This window comes from Gymnogyps californianus, chromosome 1 (genome assembly GCF_018139145.2).
Source record: "Gymnogyps californianus isolate 813 chromosome 1, ASM1813914v2, whole genome shotgun sequence".
Taxonomy (NCBI): domain Eukaryota; kingdom Metazoa; phylum Chordata; class Aves; order Accipitriformes; family Cathartidae; genus Gymnogyps; species Gymnogyps californianus.
This window is the reverse complement of record NC_059471.1, coordinates 190,448,994-190,471,493: the sequence shown is the minus strand read 5'-3', so window position 1 is coordinate 190,471,493 and position 22,500 is coordinate 190,448,994.

Below are 22,500 nucleotides of genomic sequence, written 5' to 3'. Positions count from 1 at the left end.
TAACAGTGCTGATGGAGGATTTTTGCAGACAAATCTTGAATGAATATCCTGGTTCCAGGTTACCACTGCCACTCAGAAGAGAGATCCATGTCAAAGCCAGGAAAAGAGTTTAGACAGTGTCTTCTCTTTCCCAGTACATCAGGCACTAGCACACAGCAACTGTCTGGAGCTGATCAGAACAAAAAAGACAGGGAAATGTGACTGTAAATATGTAAGCAATTAAAATACTAAGAGAAATATGTTAGGACTGGAAATCAGCTTGATTCTGTGTTTAAAAGTAAGAGTTTCAGTGCTTTGCCTGACCCGTTGCATTCCTTCCCACTGGCCAGCAGAAGAGAGAAAGAAGGCGAAATGAAGATGAAAGAATAATCTGGAGACAATAGGATAACTGAAAGGGAGAAAAAAGCAGGGGAATAACAACGGAGTAAGAAGGAAACAGGAGAGAAAGGTTTCAGGGAAGGTTGAGTTTGAAAAAGAGGATTGAGAGGATTAAGAGTAAAAAAAAAGAAAATTCTAATATCCTACAAGGTAAGAAAGGAGAACAAAATAAAAAATGAATTATAATTACATGACAATATAGGATTTTCCATATTGGATCACACCATTAGTCCATCAAGTTGTGTATCCTGACTGTAGTAGTGGAATGAGGGATTAAAGAAAGATGAACAAAACAATAATAATGCCTCCATCCAACCAAGCAAAGGAGAGAATGATTTCCCTGGCCCTGCGGTAATCAGTTTGCATCCCAAAGCACAAGACTGGGTTAGTATTAAGAAATGTTATTAATGATCATAAAATTATACGGGGTTTTTAGTTTGTTTTTAAATTGACCCAGCCATTTTACTTGGCTAGATGAGCTCCTGCATCAGTGAATCCCTTGAGCTGACTGTCCTGCTAGTTACACTAAGTAGCCCCTCTCCTGAGAGCGTAATTGCACAGGGATCAAGCAGTCTGTATGTTATAGTAGGTACCACAACAGAAAAGTTTTTATGTTCATTTCCCTATTTCCCTATCTGTTCCTGCTCCGACAGTTCCAATTTTCTTTCTTAATGGGTCATCATCAGCTTAAATTTCCTCTTTTGAAAATAACATCCTCGTGCATTCTGCCTGGGTGTTTAACTCTGCTTTGAGGTCTGCCTGATGATGATCCCCAGCCTGGGATGATTTGTAGTTTGCCTTCTGAGCAGTCTTCTGCAGAAGAACACAAATAACTCAGAAAGGGTTAATGTGACCTTTCCCAAAATTACTTATCTGCTGGTTCCTGGTGGTGGGTGGAGAATGAAGACAAAACTTGGGACCAAGTGTCCCTAGTCAAGAAGGAAAGCAAGTGGTTTGAAAGCTACTTTTCACCATGGTTTAGAAAAGAAAATTCCTAGATTTTTCCACCTGGGAAGTATGGATATGAATTTGTTACTGAGCACAGGAAGGTTATAAAAATATCCAGGCTGGATAGAAGGTTATGTGAGCTGCTCAAAATGGAAAATGAAAATGATGTTGCCAAGAGAGCAATTATCTCGCAGCCTGAGAATTCACAAAAGGTGTTACCAGGTAGGAGTACGGCAAACTATTAGGAGTCCTCTTCTCTCCAAAACCACTAACTAGGATGATCTTCCCTATGTATCGTTTTCACCTCCTTTCTCTGCTATTGGTCATTAAATAAATGCTTTTTCAGGGATACGCATATTTTTTGCTTTTTTAAACAGTGACATATTGCATTACTACCTAATCGATTTTATTACACTCTATCTATATCACAGAGACCAACACAGCTGCCTTCCTACCACAGCCTTTTTAGTGAGACCATGAAAGAGAGTGCCAATGTCTTTAGAGTGTGGCTGCATTACCATACTAGTGCAAGTGTCTTAACAAATCCCGGAAAGTGCAAACATAGCTTCTCAAACTGTCTGAAAATTAATGAGTGACTACAAAATGCAAAATCAAAATCAAAAGTAACCCTCTGCTTGATATTTTCACAGTGTCTAAAGCAAAACCAAGAGAAAGTATATTTTGAATTCTTTTTTTTTTTTTAAATCTGAAGTCCAAAGCTAACACAGTGTCATCAAATTCATTCATGCTAAGTTCTCTCCTCCCACTCCCTGGCTGTCCCTGGTTTGTCTCGGTACTTAGGCTTAGAGGAGCAAACAATGTGAGACAGCACTGGACTTGTTTTTATGAAAAAGGCACCTATTACCTTTACTCTCACTTTCTTGGCAGTGGAGGAGCAGCTTCATGTCACAGGCGTGGTTTTGTAAAAGGAAGATATACAGAGTGAGAAAGAAGGAGAGTGTAAGTGAGAGATGGAGAGAGACAAGGAAAGAAAGCGAGGGGATTACAGTAAATGTCGCTATAATATTTTAGCAAAATATTCTGGCTTCTTAAGTGCTCTGTAGCTTTGCTTTTATGCATGGAGAGAGAAAAAAGCACTTATGAATAGTAAAAAGCATATTTTTGCCAAAAAACTTAATTTCTATTTTTCCGCTTTAAAGTTGGAGACTCTCCGAACAAACATTTTCTGCATTAGGCAGTGAACTAGGCCTAAAAATTTTGTTTTTCAGGCTCAAAACAGAAATGTCTTTTAAGATTTATGGGTTTGGGTGTCTTTTAATGTGTAAATTACTTTTTTGCTAATATCAAAATGACAGCCTCAGGAGCTGTTTTAAAAGATGGGACTGCAGCAAATAATGCACAAGCTTCCCACGCTGTGCTGTCAGAAGGCGTCCATGCCATCTTACAACACCCTTGCTATTTCTGCCCTGACCCTCCTTCAAGCAGGAGCTGACAATCCTGCTAAATCATGTGGTAGGTTAGTGATGTGGGAAAATGTCAGCATGTGATTACAATAAATCTCCAAACTGTGTTTCACTTTATGTGACCCGTTCAGGATTCAAATGTAGAAGCACAATGCGGTGAAGATGGAGGAGAGATGTGAGGATTACACGTTCCTGGGTCAGCCTGACACATAGAACAGGGGTTCATTCAAGAGATGTACATTCCCTCTGGGTTTTCCTTTGGGGATGGAGGGGAAAGGGAAGAGAAACTTCGGTTTGCAGCAAGGGCTTCAAGGAAGTCCACTGGAAGAAGATGAACAAACGAAGAGGAAATCCAGGCTGCCTCGAACGCCTGTTTGATCAGCAACTCCCTTTTGAAGGGCAACTCCAGAAGTTGCTTCTGATAGTGCTGAGGGTTGCCATCACCGTCTCTTCCCCAAAGGAATTTCCATCTTGGAAGTCCTCTGATTTCCTGATTTCATCTTAATTCCCATGGCTGGTGTATATAAGCAAATTAAACAAATATAGTTCAAGTTCTATACTGGATTTCACTGAATTGTCTTTTTTAAAAGAGGATTTGCTTAGAAAACTTTTTCATTAAATCATTAATGTGTCAGTTATGCATATATACTTAGTTAATGGCGAGAGCTATCCATGTTGCTGTGAAGACTGTCAGATATTACGTAGTTTGAATTTCTACGTATATTAGTTTCAGTCAAACCTTCTCAGGCCTGTTCCCCCTCTCAGGCATTTTAAGCCACGCTGTGCAATCTGCAGAGCCCTAGAAATCTGAAAGTAGATGAGGTGGGTCATGGAGGCAGACATGGTCAAAAGTAAAGCTGGTCTCAGCTAGCAATGACTAAAGACCAGAAGTAAGGTTTTGAGCCAACACAAAAGTAGCAAGGTAAGCAGACCAGGAGCCTGGGTAGGATGGACAGGCAGATGGACACAGTCAGAGCAGCTGTGTAGGATGTGGGGGCTCACCTTCCCTGTACAATGAAGCCTCTGTACAGTCAGCATAGATAGACTGAGGTGTAGGAATTAAAGAACCATCTAGATGGTGGTGAACACATCGGTCACTGAGCAGCTCCTCAGTGAGACACAGGTGAAAGAAGCCTTTCCTTATCTCACCCATGCCAGGTTGTATTTGTGTTTGTGCTCCTTTGGCCTTTGGAGAATAAAAGGCGTCTCACATACTGTGCTACCTTCCTTCCTAATTTATGTGTATTGCAAATATTTTTTTAATTCAGTTGCAGGTCTGTTCAGGAAGTGAATAGTGTGTTTTGTTTTTAAATCTAGAAGCTACATGCTATAAAACATAAAATAAAATACAGCACCACAGGGAGCCCAGCTGCCACATAGAAAGTTGATCTCTCTAAAACCCTCTGGCCTGAAAGAAAAAAATGAGTTTAGACATTTTTATGGGATTTCTCCAGCTAAAGCCCACCTTCAAATCCCTCTTAACTTAGTATGTTTACATGTGTCAAATTTTCATTACATAATAAACAAAAACATGTGTACAAATGTGAAGAAACTAAAATCAGATGGCTGGTGGACTGTAAGGAACTGTGATTATTCAATTCCCTGCTGATATCTTTCCAGAATGTCAAGTCCAGCTGCAGATTTTGGCAACCTATAGCCATTTCACCATCCTCAAACAGTTCTTTGTATTTGACAAAACTGCCTTTTCTTCTGCAACAATAGAGAGTACATATTTTTTAGAATTGGTTAGCTTTAAAAGACCGATACCATTTCTAAATATCACTGGATTTCACTGTAAGATGTTGTTATTTTTCTGTAGTAATGTAAAAGACACTTATCCTTACTGATCTTCCCATTTACAGTAGTGTCAGATTAATCAGTATCATAATTATACTGATTCCTTTTCCACATACTAGTACTAGAAATGGTCACAACCATACAAGACACTTCTGTGAGACTGGATGTGTGGATACGACATAAACCTCACCAGCCACAGAGGATTAAGAACATGCAAATGGCCAAGTGATGCACGAAAATAATACACAGCTCCTGGCCTGCAAAGACAAACACAGAGCCAGCAGCTGGAGCTGCTTGACTGGGGGAACAGGGCAGGGGGGGCTAGAGAGACGAGAGGGAGAGAAGGGCTTTGGGGAGCAGTCTGATGCAGAAATGGCTGATCTCATCCTCCAGCTAAGGAAGCCTGTTCTGCATCAGCAAGGTACCAAAAGGTAAAGGACTGACAAGACTAGGCTTAAAACATCTCAGGCATCAATCGCTCTTATTAATGTAGGTCACTGGATAACGTCTTGTCCAACAGATGTGAAAGCAGCAAATCTCGCAAGTCTAAAAATCACCCAGAGAGTACAAATACTATAGAAACAGAGAAACTAAGCTGCTATCAGACTGTCTTACTACAAAGGCCATTGTGGTAGGGTCCTTTTCTGAAATAGGGAATTTCAGTATCTCAGTGTATTTTTGAGAACTTGGTACAAACAATGGGGAAGGTTAACAGCACCAAAGTAATTCTGTGGCTCACAACATCTTCCATCAGACCTCATATTCAGTAACAGGTAAACTGCTGCTGTGTAATATGCTTGGTCTACAGCTAAACACAGAGGTTCAGGTAAGAAGAGTTCTTTGCAAAGTGGTTTAACCATTTCTAAGACCGTCTGGAGATACTGGGAGATTCTTTTGCCTCTATCCTGTGAAATGGAGACCAGACACTTGGCTCACACGGTTGCCCTGCAGTCAGGAAAACTTGGTGCTTATTCCCAGTTCTGACCAGGTCTTGTCCTCTTGGAAATTTCAAAGACAGTAAGAATTCAAAGTTAATTTTTCCATAATTTCTATCTGCAACAAGCACTGTCTGTCTCTTAGGGTGCCTGTTTGCAATAGGTTGACACAAACACAAAGCAACAGCAATGATTCATGTCAAGCTTACGGTAACAGAGTAAAACTTTCCTTACAGCACTTCTTTCCCCTGTCTAAAACCACCGATGTGCTGCCAAAATTATCCCAGTACCCAATGTACGAGATCTTGATGAGCAGACTGTGATGAGGCAAAACAGTCAGAGATTTGGCTAAAAAAGGAAACGTTCTAGAACTCCTTGATCGTCTCATCAAGACTCTGGGTAAAGGATAGCTGGCGGAGCTGCCTTAACAGGACTGTCAAAATATCTCTGACAAAATCTTCCTCAAAAGGATATTAATAAAACTAAGCAGTCATTGGTAAAATCAACAACTCTGTCATGGATTAGAAATCAAAAGACAGAAAACAGAGCAAAACTAGTGTATCAAATTTCAGCATCACAGAAAGTTAATGTTTAGGTATCTCAAGTTCCCTGATTGGGCAAATGATGCTTACAGTCTTAGCAGCACTATAAAAAAAAGGTGAATATTAGTATAATTGAACAACAGATATCAATTTATCACTCCAGATAAATGCCCCACATTTAGATAAACATGCACACATTTTTTATTCGTGTTTACATGTAGGGTAAGACAGACCCCACTTGCTAGCCTCTGCCTGCAGGAATAACTAAGCCATTTCATTTGCATGAAGAGATTTAATTTAGGTTTTGTAAACAACACTGTAAATTAGAAAGACTGAAAAACACAGTGCTATATCTACTGAATGTCCTCAGAACCTTAAGAGAGAGAGATGATTTCCACAAATCATCTGCAAAGAATCTTGTTTTCCTGGAACAAAATAGTGCTATGCACCATTTTACGATACTTAATGAAAATCCTAAGCTCTTGTTGCAAGTCCTTCTCGCGTAAGGGGAAGGACCTTATAGTTCTTATAGTTCTTACAGGGTTTGATCCTATATGCAGCCGAATGCAGCGGGTTGTGAAGGTGCTCAGTACCAGGCAGGAGCAAGCCTCTAACCCTTTCATTGCTAATAATGACATTTCCTTCAGAACTATGCTACATCCATAAATTTTTCCAGCAAGAAAATCTAGCAGCCACTCAGGGAGAAACTATAGGACAATTGCAAGGGCCTCAACAGCTTTGAGGCCATGAGAGTCCTTCACAAAACCAACTGTTCAGGAGCAAATCCCATCACCTCTCCACCTCCCCCTCATCACTGCCTTACACACACTAGCAGCAATCAATTGGCCCCCAGCTGGCAGGCACACTATTTTTTCTATTTAACAACCTCCAGGGTGGTCTCTTTCACTAATCCCCCAGGCCGTACAACAGAGCTGGAGCTGAAGTAGCTTCTGCAGTCAGCTGTTGGGAGGTACGTAAAATGGAGCAGGCAATGCTTGTTGGCAACGAGGCATTCCTTTAAGTATTTTCCTCATACCCCTCTCCCAAGCACACCTTTACGCTTCTTACATGTTATGCATTTGTTGCTTAATCTTTCTAAGATTAGAATGAGACTTAAAGGGTGGATCAGGGCACTGAATATAACATTTAACTGTAACACTTCTTTACTATTAGGCTCACAAGCATGTTTAACAATTGTTTAAAAACTTGCTGCTGAGGATTCTCCCAGGTTAAGATGCCCATTCCCTGTGGTCCAGCTGAAGTGCTGCCCAAGCTGTCCAAAGCAAGTTTAAGATTTCAGCACTACAGCAAAAGAAGAAAAAGGCTTTTGAAGACACAGGGAAGTGTTCCTTTTTGTGATTTCATTCATCTTTAGTTCTTTTACCGGGACCTTCTTATTGTTGTTGCTAAATGCCATATGTGCACAGTATATATTTCTAACACTCTGTTTTACTTGGATGTATATTTATGGGCATTTGTTCCCATGTTATTTTTAGATACCAGGACAGCTTATAACTTCTGTAATGTTGGGGCGTGCTACCTGTCCTCCACTGAGACACAGAGGACAAGTCCTGAACTTAAAAATCTGCTTTTCTAGCTCAAGCCTTAGGGAAGGAAAGCAAGGATAAAGGCAACAAAATACTATTTTAACTCTGGAAGTTTCTGGTACAAATCAAAGTGGAAAATGGAGACAATACACAACATAACAACTTTTAAATGAACCAATTTGAAATATCCCAATATACCATAAGAAATGTGAGTCCATGAATGCTTCTATTGAACCCTGCTGTGCAGTGTCAAGCAAGCTGTCTCAGTGTGTGGAAGCAGGTTAACAGTATGGCACTCCACACGAGCTAATTTCCTCTGCTGCTCAGAGTAAATACTGCTGCATTTCCATGTGACCACTGCTCCTCATACCTGAATCAACTCATTTAGCTGCAGAGATGACACATCCCAAGGTAGCAGTTTGCATGTTACTAAATATGAGGGCTGATGGAAGACATTGCAGGTCAAGGAGTTACTTTGGTGCTGTTAACCTATATAGTTGGTCTGCTACCACTTCTCCTAGGCATTTGATGTGATGGATTTGGTGTGAGCTATGTATGTGTAACATGTCGAGCTTCTACATTTTCCTGTGAAGTAAAACTTTACTGATCAGTCAGTGTCCATTCAGTTTCCCTTTCTTCTCACAGTTAATTGGTGAGTAACTCCTAGTTCGTGTCTTCTGCTGTCCATGTGCTTTTTGCTTTTGACTTTTTCTTTACTCTACCTTGTTGCCCTTTTTTTTTGTCTCAAAATTGAGCTTTTTCTCTTCCTGGGAACTTTTTCTGGTACTCAGCTCTTTAGGAAGATGAGAAGGGGGTCTTCAACACCAACCCAAAAGAGAAAACATTGTGATCCTCAGAGGAAGGATTACTCTCGTGTTCAGGAGCTGCAAGCCCCAGGAGCTCACCAACATGTTCCTTTTCCCGTGCAAACAAAAGATGAGTTTCCTGTGCACAGGGAAATCTCCTTTACCTCCTCGGAGCTAGCAAGGCTGGAGTCAGTTCAGTGCCCACAGAGTCGTCCCCTTTGGCAGTAATGCGAAGCGTACCTTCTTCCCACGTATGCGCTCTCTTTATGGGACTTGAGCAAAGGCACAAAACTGACCTTTAAATCCTGGATATATTCACCAGGCCAGCTTCTCACTGAGTAACTTCAGTGCTGCCTGACATTAGCATCCAGTAGGTTCAGTGGTAGCTCAGAGGCACACCGTCCCCAAGCAGAACTCCCGTTGATCCTCCACCCTCAGATCTGAAAACAGTAGGCTACATTCTTAAATAGTTAAGCCAATACAGCTCAGTTCCTTTATAGCATTTTATACATGCTGTGGTCCTGGCCCATTTTTTCAGCTTTATGCCCTAATCACTTGTGTAAGCAGTGTCAGAATTTGGTCCTAGGAACAAATAATATCTTTTGAAAATAGATTCCTGGAAGATGAGGTAGAAATGTTTGATGCTGGTAAACCTTACAAAAGGATTTAAGTTAGCTAAGCTGATTGGATGGAAAACCAGTTAAAATCCTGATAGTAACATCAATGCATAAAACAGAGCACTCCTAAAATAAAATTGAAATAGGTCAGAAGTTTTCAAATTAATACTTTCATTTACTCTGTCTGCTGGAATAGGTTTTGTGGAATCAGTCATCATTTTAATGCCCTTAATTCATCCCATTTAAGAACCAAATATTACATAAATTATTATCAAAGTTTTCTTGTACCACTTATCTTATTTTTAACAACTTAAGAACTATTACCAAATATATACACCACACACATTAAAATGTGCAGAGACCACAGAACATTTAGATTAATACTAATGAGATAATCCACCTGCCTATTTCACTGCACAACAGCTGCACAGATTTAAAAGGGTTCAATTAAACTTTATTCAGTGCATAGATAATTGATCCAATGTGGAGAATGATGTCACTGGTAGGTTAAAAAATATATTTTACCTTTTAAAATAAAATTGCTCCATTAGAAAAACTGGAAATATAAACCTGACACATAAATCATTCTGGAAACTTTGTTTTATAGAGCAACAAAAAGAAGGAAAATGAAATAAAATCACAGCAGATACAACATGCAGATGCCCATTATTTCATTTCCTCTCCAAAAGGGGCAGTAGAAAACTAAATGAGACATTGCTGTTGCTTTCCTTCCATACGGGTAGTTCAGTTAGTCTTTGGTATTTCACTGTATTTGTTTTTATCTTTTCTGACGGCTTCCATTTTCTTAAACGTTTTGTCTCCCTACCCTCCACAGCAACAAAACACCACCATTTTCCTATTTTAATTACTAAGTTTAGATGGCATCAAACTTGTGTAAGATGCTTTTTTAATAAATAGGGAGGAATTAATCTTTAAAGATCTGTCCTGCCCACCATCTGCCTGGGGCACTGTAACGGTTCCTCTGGGAGCCGTGAGTGGACCAGAAGGACATACTCAGGCCTCTGCTCCAGGCTACTGAAGACGAAAACACAACTTCTTGCAAAGTTTGTATCTCTCCATATTTATGGTAGTGGACTGCAAAATACATTACTTAATTCCTTGATACAATATAGCATTATTTCTGACACTGTTAGTGGCAGTCACTAATCAGTTCCATCTACTTCATGTCAAGATGATACAAACATAATTAGAAAGAAGGACAAAAGATAACAATCATCTATCCACAGAGGCATTAATATAGTTTCAACCCTTATAACATTTCGGTGGCTATCCAGAGTTAGCATTGAAATAATAACTTTAATCTGAGACTGTCAAAGTTATTTACTCTGAAAGGGGCTTCTACAGAGAGAAACTGAGGAAAAGGCGATTTAACCCGCATATGCCATCAATAACGGGTTTCTCCACCGCAAAGGGAACTTTAAACAACTTTCTTACTCACTAGCACGTAGTATGCTCACCAGTGTGATGGAGCTACCTTCTCCCTGCTTAGTTCAGGGCCCTGTATCCTTCTGACCATGTGAGGGCTGACGTGGAGATGCAGCTGTTGGGTACACTTACAACACCTGAGGTGCTTTCCAGCAAAGTCAGATGTCCGCAGTCCCCACTCCTGCCAGAGGCAGGATTTCTGCAGTGCTACTGGTGCACCCCAAAGTGATGGGGACTTTGGACGCAGTTTCTTGAGTCACTTGCCCAATATACCTCAGACAATCAAGGCTGGAAACAAGTTTTATCAAACTGTATCACGATAACTCTTCAATTGTTACAGTACGATATGTTACAGTAGGTATGTATCTGCTTTCCACTGTGCCTGTAAAACTTACTATTGGTCTGACTCTAAACAAGCAAAACACTACTTAGAAAAGTAGTCCTACTAAAACAGGTTATTTCCCTTATCTGCGTACAACTGTGTACATGTTAGACCAGTTTCTGGCAAGTGAAACAGGGTAAGCAGTAATGTCAACTGCATGCCTTCACCATGTGCAGAGGTGAAGATACATATAGAGTAAATCACACTACATAGACTTTAAGTAGACCTCACTGAGATTCCTTGTCTTATCTATGATTTTGGATTGTTGCCTCACAAAATTTAGTGTAATTAAAGTTACTATAGATATATTTCAGACAGACAGATATACACACATTAATATACACACACATAGTACAGTTCATTATTCTTGACTGTGAGGGCTTATGACTATTGACACTGTCAATTTTTATCTCATTACTCATCACTGCTTACTCTGAGTGCTAATAGTATATTTCCACGGAGTTTGTGTGTGCTGCAATGTAAATTCTGACATTGCTAGCGTCAGTCACTAATCTACCTCATTCAGTTCATGTCAAGATGATACATCACAATGCTCAACAACTGTCATCCCTGCTTTAAATAGATCTACATTTTTCTCAACTTTACAATTAAATATACGTATATATGTATCTTCAGTTCCGCATAAAGTTCTGCTTTTACAATATGACCACGAAAGTCAACCTAAATATTTTCCAAAGCAATTACTAGATGGGATGGGTTTTTTTGTTGGTTTGGTTTGGTTTGGTTTTTACAAAACACTTTAGAAAATAAAAGCAAATTGAAAAAATCCAGATATGTGCAAACTTGTTTATAGGTCCAGCTTTTTCGACCCAAACATAAAAAACTTTTTTTCTCTCACTGAATTGTCACTTCTATGTGCTTACTAACACTGGTTTGTAGCACTTCCAAACTGATGTTTAAAAAAAGATCAGTTTAAAAATGCTTACAAATATCACAGGCTAACTAGAGTGTTTTTAATTAACTAATGTGACTATGCTTTTGAGTATAATTTCGAAGGAAAACCTGAGCTTGGTACCATTTAATCTTCTCCCTTTTCTGGAGTTACTCCTCTGTGTCACCATTTCTGTGCTTTAGTTCATGTTATTCCCTACAGAAAGCCCAAACTATGTTTATACTTTGTTCTGCTTCACAAATATTACTATATTTTTGTTGTAGAGCTGCTGATGATATACTCTACTCTTCCTTTACCTAAGTTTATCATTCCATTTGACTCTTCTGTGCTTTAATATACACTTGCTTCTTTCTCTTGCCCTGGTCCACTCAGCAGTGGTACATAGTGCTGTTTGGGCAACTGGGTGCGTGTTGTTGTTTTAGCAGATGTTGTAAATAAGAGGCTCTGCTGTTGTACCTGGGCCTCTGCAGCGAGACTTCGCAGGCTGAGCGCTCCTCTGACGGCCAGGATCAGGGAACGGATTCATTTAAGGGACTCCAAGGACAGTACTTGTGCCTCTCAGCCTGTCTGCGTCAGCCCAGCTGTAAACTGGCTCGTGTTTGGATTAACAGGGAACAAGAACTGGCACAGGGTCTGTTGGGCTGTTCTTTGTACTGACAGGTGCTAAGGACCATTGAAAAGGGAAAAACCATAGAGGAGGCTAGCAAGAATAGATAAGGTACTGAACCTACAAAAGTGATATAACATGGATGTTACATACATATACATTTCTGGTGAACTTGAGTTCCCAGCCAAACTATCTGCATAAAAATATTCTCCAAGAAAGTATACTAAGGGTTCTTATCCTTTGCAATTCTAAAAGGCAAGTTGCTGTAATACAAAAAGCCTGGAAAAATATGTATTTTAACACTTTCCGAACTGTGCAAATGTGATAAAATATCTTCCTCTCTTTTTTTTCTTTTTAATTTTTCCCATTCACTTTCAACTGGGGTTTAGTCCTCAGCGGGACTAGAACCTTGAGTGTTTTAAAGAAATGAGATTTTGAAATAGAGAAGCTATAAATAATAGACAATTTAGTGCTGCAGCTGCACAATATAACTACTATCTCTCATTTTTAACAGCAGAAGAAGTTGCATTGATCTGGACACAAACAGACTTAAGCAAGTGAAAATCTGTGGTGCACATGAAATGGATATGGTTGAATCTATTCTAATTATTTCATTGATTATGTGCATTTTTTCTCCAGTGTATGAACTTAGACATGTATGAGAACTTCAGAGAAATACATTCGATGCCTAGCAGGATTTTCAAAATAATCTAACCTTTGAAAATCCCATTGGGAGCCTATCTACATTTTTAAGTACCTAAATATCCTTTAAAACAGGGTCCTCTGCAACCATAATTTTGTCCTCATATAAGAATGTGCAACATGGTGTTTGAATCTTCCTCCAAATTTGTGTGGCTTTCTGACATTACATGCTTAATAAAATAAACATAAGGGGAAAGGGAAGACCAGTTTTGTTTTCATACTGATTTATAGAAGAATGCATTAAAACACGCTTGTTATCTGTGCAAAGTAAGCATAAAAAAGGTAACATGCTGATCTTTCTTTTTGCTCATTTTGTATAAGTGGAAAGACCTAATGATAAGAAAGAGCAATGGCAATTTAGTCCATTGATCTAACACGTAAATTCCTATTTACAATGGACTAAGAAATATCACAGATGGAGTTTTAGGGAGAGCAGTAATTCTGTTCTAGTTAGCATAGGAAATCCAAAATAAGTTTGTTTATATTAACGGAATTACTTAAATCCACTGGATCACTAAAAATAGCCTGATTTTACATGGTGTAACTGAGAACAGGATTTAACCCATAAAGCTAATTTAACTTTATGGATGAGCATACACAACACACAAATACTAATCAGGAAATCAAGAAGTCATATTTCCCATGGCAAACATAACTCATCTAGATTGCAGAGATGTAGATTATACGAATGATTAAAATGTAGCAGTAATAGGAAATACTACGTATGTACATGGAGGTCAAATTTTAATTCCTGTGGGAACAATAACTTTGAATTTTCTGACGTACGTATTTAAATTTTCAGACATAATGTTGATTTTCATGTTGAACATAATTTAGTTTTTGGAATCACATGTACCATCCCCGTACTACTCAGTTCACCTCTCAGTAAAGTATGCTTTTGAAGTAACAGTGTTTAATACGATAGCTCTGGCATAGCTCTGATTAATTGAGCTGCTGCCTAGGAGTTATACACACACCACTTGATACCTAAAAATCCGATCTGCTTTGAGTTAGGACTAGATCATCACTACTCGTTCCTCTCATGAGCAAACAAATCTAATGACAGTGTTATGGATTCAGGAAAGGTTTCAGATGCAGACGTGGTAGGCTGCACAGCTAAGACATACATATATCCTTTAGTTAGGATGACAAAAAACTTAAACATATCTTTCAGTACTGTCTCATACAAACACAGTACATCACTAGCCTGGACACGAAGTTATTTAAAGCTATTATTTAGTACCATAATAAGTAGCAATTTAAATACAAGGTAAAATCATTACATTGTCTTGTTTACTACTGATGTTAATGTCAAGCTGACGTGTAATGCTCCAAAAAAGGCAGCCTATGATTTGTTATCATTAAACTGTCAGTTCTGTCATGTGTTAGGCATAGATTCATACTATACTTCTTTCAGCATATCACTTTATTTTCTATCAGTCAAAAACCAAAGTGTTTTAATTGTGTCTCTGCTATTTTTCTATTAACTGTTTCATGCATTTTTTCTCTGGCCTTTTAATTGCAGTTTAATAGTGGTCATTAACACATTAAGGGGTGTTAGAAGAACATTTGAAGTCCTCTTGACTTCTACCAAAGTTGACACTTCAATGCTAGAGTAATTTCAGCTATTCATTTATTTAATAGTGACCTATGCAAATGTGGAACCATGTCATTTTACAAATTGACTGTAATAATTAACTAGAAAGGCAGAGTAAAATGAAACAGGTTATAATTAGAATAAAACTGCTACAGTATTACGTCAGCTAGAATAAAATCATCTCAAATGATTAAATTGGTTTCAATTATTAAGAATCAGTTTAATGTACCCACTGTTCTGATTTTTTACATTTCTCTTTTTTGTGTGCATTAGATGTCACCTCATACAATTTATGCATTTTATTCATCTTGGTAAAACAGGCATTACAAAAGTTTAATTAAGTAGTAAAAGACTTCATATTATTCTGTTGAATTCTAAATTAGTTGCAGAGAGAAATGATAGTGCATAGTACATACTATTCATACACATTTCAATTAGATGCATCTATTGTTAGCTAATATTTCTCTACTCCAGTGTATAGATAGAGGTACCGATATAGAGGAATATGTAGGTATACACACAGAAATAATGGTGCTGGCTCCCACAGTATGTTTTTAACTCACATGAACAATATAGTTTTCAACTATATTATTTAGATCTTTGTCTTCAGGGCACTCATGTCACTGTTCATGATAAATATGGAATTTTAAAATTACATTTTCCTTAAAACTTTCACCTTGCTTATTCAGTTGTTCATTTTGCAGATCATGCATATGTAGACAAATATATACATAGACATGTATATATGTATGCTTGTAGGTACACATAAGCCTACAGGAGATAGACATATTTGATAATAGGCAGCATATACAAAGTCATATGTTGAAGATGAAAACAAAACATTATTTTGATCTCAATTTTTGACATAGTGGTGTATTGGCAAGTCTGTTTTCTTTGGCTCTACTTGCTATCTGCTTGCCATTTGTAAACTCAGCTTTGAGCATGCCGCAAATTAATGCTATACAAATGGGCAGTGGGGTGGCCAGCTTCTGCTTTAAAGTTGTCATATTTAAGATGCATTGAGTTTCTCCTTTCTACTTATACAGTTTAAAATTATTGTTAATTAAATGTAGACCTTTTTTATTTGAACAAATCTTACTGTATTGCTTGCTGGACTGGTGAAGTACCTTCAAGAATTATGCCTTTGGTCTTTAACATTTTAGTTCAATTTATAGAAGCTTGTTTGTTTGTTTCCAAATGATGTCTCTGGAAAGGAAAATATCCCTAACAAATTCTCAAACAAGAGTAAATGATGTCTCAACAGCCAACAAATATCAACTCCAATACTTTTTGTACCTTCTCTTGTCCACACAAGTAGACCCCTGGGGAGCCAGGCTAAGTTGTTGAACAGTAGTTCATGTAAAGGTTAGAGAAAAAGTGTGTCCAGTGATGTAAATGCATGGAAATGATGGAAATGTGGCAATGGTATTTCAGTGTCTTTACCAAAAAAGAGACAGTTTGTCAGCGTTTATCCCCATATAAAATCACTACTGACATTCTAGTAATGAATAAAGTGCATGCATTTGCCAGTGCAGACAATCCGTATGTGTGAATATATGTTATAATCTTGGTGTGACAAAAACATAGTCTGTGTTCCTTGTGAAAATCCAGTCCTTCTTCAGTCTTATCCTCATCTGCTGTGACTTCTGTGTGGATCCTTAGAAAATCCCTGTTCTGCAGTAAGGCTACAATCTCTGATGCTAAGATTTGTAACTATATATCAGACTGTAGGATCATTGGCTAAAGTTACTCTTTTAAAATATCTCTCTCATTGCTCCTCTGATGTATTGAATTCCATCAGGGGTAGTTATATCAGCAACTGAGTGCTTGCGTGCTGTATTCATTATGGTTTTGACAGGACTTTTACAGTCTCCCTTAAGCAGTGGTAAACAGTGTTACGTGAAACATGTCAGTGATCTCAGGAGCATTTTCTGTGCGAGTATCTCTATCAGCAGAAATGCAGTGACAGATTTTTTTGAAAAATATTCCTGTGTGCAAAAAAATTGGTGATCATGAGATGCTATCATCAGCAGAACAGTTTCTGGAAGAAAGAAACCTTTCTGGTAAGCTTGATGTTGGTTTCAGCATAACAAGCTTAAAGGAACAAGACACTATTAGCAACCTACACCTCCCACAGATTTGGTTATGAAGTCGAATGTGCTCCATGGCATCTCAAGATCACTGGAAGTCTTGAAGCTCCAGGCAGTTAGCCTCTGCCTCAGCTTCCCAGGAAGAGGTTCTGGGAACCTGGGAACCTTTGACCACAGCCCACCAAACAAGCTGTTGAAAATCCCAGAGCCTTTAGCTTCCGTAGTTTTCAGGAGGCTAGGTACTGACACAAGAGAGTGAGTTTTCCAGCCCATGAAGGAGCTTTCTGACCTATCTGTCACACCCTTACCTTCTTACAGGGCCTATGAACTTGCTAAGATCACTTCAACACATTCCAAATGGAACTAGACTTCTTTTTATTGTATTGTAATTAATATTGTGCAGTTGTAATAATGTATTTATTATTAATTACATTTTCCAAATGTAATTAAATTTCTTTGCGTGGAACAAAGACAATCAGTAGATCGCAATTAACTGTATTTCTTCCAAAAAAATAATTAATATGGCAGATTATGGTAACTCAGTGCAAATAACCCATTCCTGTATGTCTTATAGCTGTTAAATATGGATAATTTACACAAACAGTTACTTTATCCTAGAGCAATTGCTTTGCAGATCTTTGTGATGCATTTGCTGGAAATTTGGTTTTTGAGCACTTCCTACCACATTTCAGCAAACATCAAACAGCCCAAAGATGGCACATGTAGGAATTTGAAAAATGCATCACAACTTCTCAAAGAAATACAGGAAAAGAAATATTGATGTGTGCAAAGTATGCAATAATGTACATAGAACTTTACAAGAAAATAGTCTAAAGAGAATTTGGCACTCTTTGTATAACAGAATGAGGAAGACTTGACTATCTTGACTGGTGTGCAGCAGGGATGTTCAGTGGCTATAACAGGAAGCTGACAGGTAGTGACTGGGTGACATTGCTGTTGAGCCTTTGGCAAATCATAAGATTTCTTTCAGTCTCCAGTCTACAAAATACTTGCAACCCATGCCTCAGACAAAAAGAAGCACGAAACAAGCCTTGTGTCAGTCTGTCAGGGAGAATTCCTCTCACCCAACTTTAGTCAACTAAAAATTTGGCATATGGTCTAAATTTGTCTAAGCTCCCTTTATAGAATCACAGATTAATTTATGTTGCAAGGGACCTCTGGAGGTCCTCTCCTGCTGCTCAGTGTCAGTGGAGAATGAAAGGCAGCTACTCTGAGCCATAACAGCTAGCTTAGGTTTTAGGCACCTATGGGACTTTGTAAGTTAATGATGGGATTTAGTTTAGATAACCTAGCCCCCTCTAAATGACTTCGTTTTAGTTCATACTATTTCCAACATTCAGCCATAGCATGGAGTAAAAAGAGCCTACCTATCCTGTTAGCTACCCTGAAACTTACCCAGTTCCTGATTTATCACTTCCATGGCAGAAGGAAGAGGAATACAAAATTGATCACACATGTTGGCTCAGTAAATGTGTCTGCCAGCATCTATAAGATCTTGGCTGAACAAGACCTGCATATGTTGAAGGGAAAGAAATCAAAATAAAGCTCTCTGAGACCAGTTCCTTCCTTTTCTTTCTCTAATTAGTTTAAGGGAGAGAAAGTGGGAGAAAAATGTAGACTATGAAATCCTCCAGCCAGGAGAAGAGAAGCGACAAAACAAGGATCCCGTTAAATAATACTACTGCTGCAGCTCACCCTTCAGAGTGCTGATAATCTTCAGCTCACTCCGCATGGGTCCACGGCTTTCACCCCGACAGAATGCTGTCATCAGTTACGCCATCCCCTTGTCCCTCAAAGCTTTCCTGCTCTTCCCTCTAGAAGAGCACCTCTTTGTGAAGTAACCATCTCGTTAAACAAAATTGAACTCTCTACTCACAAAAGTCCTTATTTAACTGCATCAGCAAGAAGGACTGTGGAAGAAACACTCACAAAAACAGGAAATAGGAAAGAGAACAATCTAGAAACCTTCTTTATCCTATGATGACTCAAACAACTCTTCCTATATTAATTGCAACACTTGACTGTCAAAAATTAATCAATCCTTCCTTGCTTTGTCAATTTTTTTCAGAATCTCTACGGAGATCTTCCAACTTTACTTATAGCAACCATCATTTTTAATTCTTTGAGCAAGCTACCTTCATTGATCCATCATACTTACATGTCTTTTCATACTTTTTCATACTCTTTCATGGCCAACAATAAAGCTAAAAAATCCCCAAACCTGTTTTCCTTTTTCAAAAATCCTATTATACCCATCTTTAACAGTTACAGTGTCTTCCTTATAACAGATGTCTAGGAGCGGAGTCACCATGTTCAATAATACTACTTGCTAGACTAAGTGGTAGACTGCAGGAGTTGTGGAGAGTTTCCAACTGGGCTATAAACTGAAGTTCTACAGACAGAAGGAAAGCACATGGAGCATGAGACAGGACTACCTTCCCTGTCCTCCATTTTGCTTGATCTTGTAGTGATGTGATAGTTGTGCACCTGCAAAGAGCAATTTGCTATTGACTGAAAAGGTTCTTATAAACATGACTTGGACTGAAGTGGGTAAGCTTGTCTGAGCAATGGTGGCATACTTAGATTTATAACACGGTCATGGCACAACAGGAGTCCTTGGCATTTATAAGAATGGAAGAATTGGGTTTTCTCCTGGCAAACATTACTGTCATTGTGGTTTTTTTTCCCCATAAGAACTTGTCTGTTACATAAAGCAATTTGTCTTCACAAACACCAATAACATCAATGATGCGTGGCATCATAGATTGTCCCTCTTGTATAAGTTTGGTTGATGAAGTGAAAAAGTTGTTTGTAGCTACAGTACTGATTGTGGCTACTAGCTTTTTCTTTTTGTAATTCCCATTTCTCAACTTCATACGAGATTGACACTAAGCTTTGTCACTGACAGCTTGCCTATTTCAGTGAGATTCACACAAAGAAAATGTGTGAAAAACTGAAATGAGAAGGTTCTGTTTGTAGATTGTTGTAATGCAGGAAAATAAAATATGTGCTGAATGTGACTAGGCAGAACTTTAGAAACAAGAATCCTATTATTTCTTTCCTTTTTGCTAAAGGCATATTTAACTTTGCTGTCAATAGCGCTTGCAACAGTGAAATAGAAAGGAAACGTGTACCCAAATTGCTAAACTTTGACTACTGGCTCAAAATATAGGTGCACTTTTGGATATTAATGTATTTTTCTGGCAATGCATATACAGCAGAACTGATTATCACAGTGGTGAGGAATGATAGAAGTATTAAAAATTTAAACTTGTTTCCAAATTTTACAGCTATTTTTATCAGAGGTTAAACCCCAGCTATGGATGTGAACACCCGCAGACTCAGTCTGATATCCAATATGACTCCAGATGTGCCCATCTCTCTCTATGATCTTCGGTATTTCTATCTTCCAGTCTCCTTGATTCTTTTTCTTGATTTGCACATAGTATTAGTCTGCCATTTAACTTTAATTTTTTAAGCTAACTAGAAAGAAGGGGCTGAACAAATATTGGAAACATTTTCTTTGAGTATCCATTTGAATTAAACAGCCAGGTAACATTTGACCATGTTTGTGACCCTTTCATGTTTGCTTTTCATGAATTTTCAAGTGTTTGATCTCTGTTAGAGAATGGATTAGCAAAAAGCAAATTTGTAATTCAAATGCTGGAAACTCCACCAGCACCAATTTAAAATTGTATATTCAGATATTATATTTGAAATTTGAAATTCACATTGATTTGATTAATGAAGTGAGTTGCAGCCAGCTCATGTGCCTCTGAATGCCTGTTATTTCACCTGGGGAGGAAAGTGATAAGGTCTTTTCAACAATCTTTCTACCTAAATCTGATCCTGTTTTTTCAATCCTGTTTGTGTCCTAGTGCGATTTAGCGCAGCCTCCAGGTTGTTCTAACTTCTATCAGTTGCGAAAACCGCCACCAACATTGCTACTATGCTGGGGTGGTGAGCAGATCAAACTGGATGGGCTGGCATCTGGTAAAAGCAACTCATATCAGTGAAGAAGGAGATGTGTGACTTAATTATTTGTAATTTTGGGATGGAGTGTAGCGGCAATATATTTATTGATTCTAGTAATTCTTACCTAATTAACAAATGTACAGCTTCAGAAATAGTTCAGGAACATAAAAAAAGTGACATTTTAAGACTAAATTATTCATTGCAAATTATTCACTGAGTTCTGATAGCATAGATAGATGAGATCGGCTGTTCCTTTCATCTTTGTTGTCTTGCAAGGATGAGTGCCAACTGTGTGTTGTCACTTGACAGAACGTGAAGGAAGCACCAAAAACACGTTCCCAGTGAAATACAAACACTGCAGTCATACTTGCTGTGTTCTGTATACATGACTGTTCAAGCAGTAAAGCGTGCGAAATGGATGAACCTCAAAACATTTCTGAAGCTGAGAAGTCTCATAAGATTTTTTTTTTTTTTTTTTTTAAGATCAGTTTTTAATACATCTTCTCTTGCCACCCATTCTGCCTCTGGGGCAATCAGTTAGCTAATATCCATGGGGAAAATGGTCTTTCTTACTATGCACAGTAACTTCACATTAAAACTTCAAAGCTGTTTAAAATACATTAAGAGAACTTCTAATTTATTCTTTTTTCTTTCGACACTGGCAAAACCCCTCGATCTCCACATTATTCTATCAAATTCACTGCCTGTCCCCTCTTTCTCTCCTTTTTTTTTTTCTTCCCTCCCCATGGGTGTGTTTGCTAAAAGACCAACATACTCAGGAGCATACTATCTAGGGACAGTGGAGGATGTCAGAAGGAACTGACCTTCATAAAAGGGCTGTTTTCTGTCCCATATACACTCTCTATTTTTCATACTAATTGCTTTTCCTCTGTCAGAGTTTGTCCTTTTTTTTCTGTAAAAAAAAAAAAGAAACAGTGATCTCCCTGCAGCATCCATTGATATAATGCTGAGATCATCACGTCAAGGCTGCTGTGGAAGGAGAGGAGGAAGAGGGGAAAGGAGACATGCAGGATGGCTTGCCCTGGGCCCCAGTTTCAATGGGCTAGAGGATACCCCAGTCAGTTACACTATGAGACATCCTAAACCTGTCAGAGCATCTCTCCTGGCCCCAGAAGACTGCTCTGGATTAATTACTGTAATACCACAAGGACCACTATTTTATAAATAAGAAAACAGCGGCAAATAGATAGTAAGTGAGAAGGTGAGGGCCGTATGTGGATTTTTCAGAACTATCAGGAGCAGAAAACATAACCTGAGCTACAAACACATTTCTGCTCCATCAGTGAGCAGGAAGCTTGTGCTTTGGTGTATGCCATTCTTTCCAACTAAGTTTCAGTCCAGTAATATAAGCAAAGGATGGATTAAGACTTTTAAAAATTATTTAGAACCGTTTTAAAAAGTGGACATGAATGTGTTAACACGGAAGGCTTTTCTTCAGAAGAGTTCCATAAACTACTTGTGTTTGTTTATTACTATGAAACCATTCCTCAGATTCAGGTAGTTACAAGATTATTGGCTCAAACAGGTTGAGTTGATCCAAGACTTTCCTGTTAAAAACTTAGATAAGCTTGAATCAGCAAATACTGTCCATCATCTTAACACATGGACACAAAGGGAGAAGTTTTAACAAGCACTGGCTGAAGTGGGAAAAGCTAAATGTAATAGATTATCCAGCTGAAAAAACAGACTGGAAATTTACTTTAGAAAACTCACCTTACAGAGTTTCGCCTAATAAACCGCATACATATGCTG